Source organism: Leptodactylus fuscus, chromosome 5, assembly GCF_031893055.1.
Source record: "Leptodactylus fuscus isolate aLepFus1 chromosome 5, aLepFus1.hap2, whole genome shotgun sequence".
Lineage (NCBI taxonomy): Eukaryota > Metazoa > Chordata > Amphibia > Anura > Leptodactylidae > Leptodactylus > Leptodactylus fuscus.
The window spans coordinates 30,385,986-30,392,155 of record NC_134269.1 but is presented as its reverse complement, the minus strand read 5'-3'; positions in this window follow the sequence as shown (position 1 = coordinate 30,392,155).

Genomic DNA, 6,170 nt, shown 5'->3' with positions numbered 1-6,170 from the left:
TTGAAATGAGGTTTATTGTACTAACAGAAAATGTGCAATATGCATTAAACCAAAATTTGACCGGTGCAAAAGTATGGGCACCCTTATCATTTTATTGATTTGAATTCCCCTAACTACTTTTTACTGACTTTCTGAAGCACAAAATTGGTTTTGTAACCTCAGTGAGCTTTGACCTTCATAACCAGATGTATCCAATCATAAGAAAAGATATTTAAGGTGGCCAATTGCAAGTTGTTCTCCTATTTGAATCTCCTCTGAAGAGTGGCATCATGGGCTACTCAAAACAACTCTCAAACGATCTGAAAACAAAGATTGTTCAACCTAGTTGTTCAGGGGAAGCATACAAAAAGTTGTCTCAGAGATTTAACCTGTCAGTTTCCACTGTGAGGAACATAGTAAGGAAATGGAAGACCACAGGGACAGTTCTTGTTAAGCCCAGAAGTGGCAGGTCAAGAAAAATATCAGAAAGGCAGAGAAGAAGAATGGTGAGAACAGTCAAGGACAATCCACAGACCACCTCCAAAGAGCTGCAGCATCATCTTGCTGCAGATGGTGTCACTGTGCATCGGTCAACTATACAGCGCACTTTGCACAAATAGAAGCTGTATGGGAGAGTGATGAGAAAGAAGCCGTTTCTGCACGTACGCCACAAATAGAGTTGCCTGAGGTATGAAAAAGCACATTTGGACAAGGCAGCTTCATTTTGGAAACAAAGATTGAGTTGTTTGGTTATAAAAAAAAGGCGTTATGCATGGCGTCCAAAAAGAAACAGCATTCCAAGAAAAACACATGCTACCCACTGTAAAATTTGGTGGAGGTTCCATCATGCTTTGGGGCTGTGTGGCCAATGCCGGCATCGGGAATCTTGTTAAAGTTGAGAGTCGCATGGATTCCACTCAGTATCAGCAGATTCTTGAGAATAATGTTCAAGAATCAGTGACGAAGTTGAAGTTACGCCGGGGATGGATATTTCAGCAAGACAATGATCCAAAACACCGCTCCAAATCCTCAGGCATTCATGCAGAGGAACAATTACAATGTTCTGGAATGGCCATCCCAGTCCCCAGACCTGAATATCATTGAACATCTATGGGATGATTTGAAGCGGGCTGTCCATGCTCGGCGACCATCTAACTTAACTGAACTTGAATTGTTTGTCCAAAATACCTTTATCCAGGAACTGATTAAAAGCTACAGGAAGCGACTAGAGGCTGTTATCTTTGCAAAAGGAGGATCTACTAAATATTAATGTCACTTTTCTGTTGAGGTGCCCATACTTTTGCACCGGTCAAATTTTGGTTTAATGCATATTGCACATTTTCTGTTAGTACAATAAACCTCATTTCAATCCTGAAATATTACTGTGTCCATCAGTTATTAGATATATCAAACTGAAATGGCTGTTATAAACACCAAAATATTTAGAACTAAAAATGATTAAGATTAATAGGGGTGCCCAAACTTTTTCATAGGACTGTATATACACCGCCTGCTCCCTATACTCCCCCCCTTATACATATATACACCGCCTGCTCCCTATACTCCCCCCCTTATACATATATACACCGCCTGCTCCCTATACTCCCCCCCTTATACATATATACACCGCCTGCTCCCCATACTCCCCCCTTATACATATATACACCGCCTGCTCTCTATACCCCCCCTTATACATATATACACCGCCTGCTCTCTATACCCCCCCTTATACATATATACACCGCCTGCTCTCTATACCCCCCCTTATACATATATACACCGCCTGCTCTCTATACCCCCCCTTATACATATATACACCGCCTGCTCCCTATACTCCCCCCCTTATACAAATATACACCGCCTGCTCCCTATACTCCCCCCTTATACATATATACACCGCCTGCTCCCTATACTCCCCCCCTTATACATATATACACCGCCTGCTCTCTATACCCCCCCTTATACATATATACACCGCCTGCTCCCTATACTCCCCCCCATACATATATACACCGCCTGCTCTCTATACCCCCCCTTATACATATATACACCGCCTGCTCCCCATACTCCCCCCTTATACATATATACACCGCCTGCTCCCTATACTCCCCCCCTTATACAAATATACACCGCCTGCTCCCTATACTCCCCCCTTATACATATATACACCGCCTGCTCCCTATACTCCCCCCCCTTATACATATATACACCGCCTGCTCTCTATACCCCCCCTTATACATATATACACCGCCTGCTCCCCATACTCCCCCCTTATACATATATACACCGCCTGCTCCCTATACTCCCCCCCCCATACATATATACACCGCCTGCTCTCTATACCCCCCTTATACATATATACACCGCCTGCTCCCTATACTCCCCCCCTTATACATATATACACCGCCTGCTCCCTATACTCCCCCCCCTTATACATATATACACCGCCTGCTCCCTATACTCCCCCCCTTATACATATATACACCGCCTGCTCCCTATACTCCCCCCCTTATACATATATACACCGCCTGCTCCCTATACTCCCCCCCCTTATACATATATACACCGCCTGCTCCCTATACTCCCCCCCTTATACATATATACACCGCCTGCTCCCTATACTCCCCCCCTTATACATATATACACCGCCTGCTCCCTATACTCCCCCCCATACATATATACACCGCCTGCTCCCTATACTCCCCCCTTATACATATATACACTGCCTGCTCCCCATACTCCCCCCTTATACATATATACACCGCCTGCTCTCTATACCCCCCCTTATACATATATACACCGCCTGCTCTCTATACCCCCCCTTATACATATATACACCGCCTGCTCTCTATACCCCCGCTTATACATATATACACCGCCTGCTCCCCATACTCCCCCCTTATACATATATACACCGCCTGCTCCCTATACTTCCCCCCCATACATATATACACCGCCTGCTCTCTATACCCCCCCTTATACATATATACACCGCCTGCTCCCTATACTCCCCCCCATACATATATACACCGCCTGCTCCCTATACTCCCCCCCTTATACATATATACACCGCCTGCTCCCTATACTCCCCCCCTTATACATATATACACCGCCTGCTCCCTATACTCCCCCCCATACATATATACACCGCCTGCTCCCTATACTCCCCCCCTTATACATATATACACCGCCTGCTCCCCATACTCCCCCCTTATACATATATACACCGCCTGCTCTCTATACCCCCCCTTATACATATATACACCGCCTGCTCTCTATACCCCCCCTTATACATATATACACCGCCTGCTCCCCATACTCCCCCCTTATACATATATACACCGCCTGCTCCCTATACTCCCCCCCCTTATACATATATACACCGCCTGCTCCCTATACTCCCCCCTTATACATATATACACCGCCTGCTCCCTATACTCCCCCCCTTATACATATATACACCGCCTGCTCTCTATACCCCCCTTATACATATATACACCGCCTGCTCCCTATACTCCCCCCCATACATATATACACCGCCTGCTCTCTATACCCCCCCTTATACATATATACACCGCCTGCTCCCCATACTCCCCCCTTATACATATATACACCGCCTGCTCCCTATACTCCCCCCCTTATACAAATATACACCGCCTGCTCCCTATACTCCCCCCTTATACATATATACACCGCCTGCTCCCTATACTCCCCCCCCTTATACATATATACACCGCCTGCTCTCTATACCCCCCCTTATACATATATACACCGCCTGCTCCCCATACTCCCCCCTTATACATATATACACCGCCTGCTCCCTATACTCCCCCCCCCATACATATATACACCGCCTGCTCTCTATACCCCCCTTATACATATATACACCGCCTGCTCCCTATACTCCCCCCCTTATACATATATACACCGCCTGCTCCCTATACTCCCCCCCCTTATACATATATACACCGCCTGCTCCCTATACTCCCCCCCTTATACATATATACACCGCCTGCTCCCTATACTCCCCCCCTTATACATATATACACCGCCTGCTCCCTATACTCCCCCCCCTTATACATATATACACCGCCTGCTCCCTATACTCCCCCCCTTATACATATATACACCGCCTGCTCCCTATACTCCCCCCCTTATACATATATACACCGCCTGCTCCCTATACTCCCCCCCATACATATATACACCGCCTGCTCCCTATACTCCCCCCTTATACATATATACACTGCCTGCTCCCCATACTCCCCCCTTATACATATATACACCGCCTGCTCTCTATACCCCCCCTTATACATATATACACCGCCTGCTCTCTATACCCCCCCTTATACATATATACACCGCCTGCTCTCTATACCCCCGCTTATACATATATACACCGCCTGCTCCCCATACTCCCCCCTTATACATATATACACCGCCTGCTCCCTATACTTCCCCCCCATACATATATACACCGCCTGCTCTCTATACCCCCCCTTATACATATATACACCGCCTGCTCCCTATACTCCCCCCCATACATATATACACCGCCTGCTCCCTATACTCCCCCCCTTATACATATATACACCACCTGCTCCCTATACTCCCCCCCTTATACATATATACACCGCCTGCTCCCTATACTCCCCCCCATACATATATACACCGCCTGCTCCCTATACTCCCCCCCTTATACATATATACACCGCCTGCTCCCCATACTCCCCCCTTATACATATATACACCGCCTGCTCTCTATACCCCCCCTTATACATATATACACCGCCTGCTCTCTATACCCCCCCTTATACATATATACACCGCCTGCTCCCCATACTCCCCCCTTATACATATATACACCGCCTGCTCCCTATACTTCCCCCCCATACATATATACACCGCCTGCTCTCTATACTCCCCCCCTTATACATATATACACCGCCTGCTCCCTATACTCCCCCCCTTATACATATATACACCGCCTGCTCCCTATACTCCCCCCCTTATACATATATACACCGCCTGCTCCCTATACTCCCCCCCTTATACATATATACACCGCCTGCTCCCTATACTCCCCCCCTTATACATATATACACCGCCTGCTCCCTATACTCCCCCCCTTATACATATATACACCGCCTGCTCCCTATACTCCCCCCCCTTATACATATATACACCGCCTGCTCCCTATACTCCCCCCCTTATACATATATACACCGCCTGCTCCCTATACTCCCCCCTTATACATATATACACCGCCTGCTCCCTATACTCCCCCCCTTATACATATATACACCGCCTGCTCCCTATACTCCCCCCCTTATACATATATACACCGCCTGCTCCCTATACTCCCCCCCTTATACATATATACACCGCCTGCTCCCTATACTCCCCCCTTATACATATATACACCGCCTGCTCCCTATACTCCCCCCCTTATACATATATACACCGCCTGCTCCCCATACTCCCCCCTTATACATATATACACCGCCTGCTCTCTATACCCCCTTATACATATATACACCGCCTGCTCTCTATACCCCCCCTTATACATATATACACCGCCTGCTCTCTATACCCCCCCTTATACATATATACACCGCCTGCTCTCTATACCCCCCCTTATACATATATACACCGCCTGCTCTCTATACCCCCCCTTATACATATATACACCGCCTGCTCCCTATACTCCCCCCTTATACATATATACACCGCCTGCTCCCTATACTCCCCCCTTATACATATATACACCGCCTGCTCCCTATACTCCCCCCCTTATACATATATACACCGCCTGCTCCCTATACTCCCCCCTTATACATATATACACCGCCTGCTCCCTATACTCCCCCCCTTATACATATATACACCGCCTGCTCCCTATACTCCCCCCTTATACATATATACACCGCCTGCTCCCTATACTCCCCCCCTTATACATATATACACCGCCTGCTCCCTATACTCCCCCCCTTATACATATATACACCGCCTGCTCCCTATACTCCCCCCCTTATACATATATACACCGCCTGCTCCCTATACTCCCCCCTTATACATATATACACCGCCTGCTCCCTATACTCCCCCCCTTATACATATATACACCGCCTGCTCCCTATACTCCCCCCTTATACATATATACACCGCCTGCTCCCCATACATATACAGTA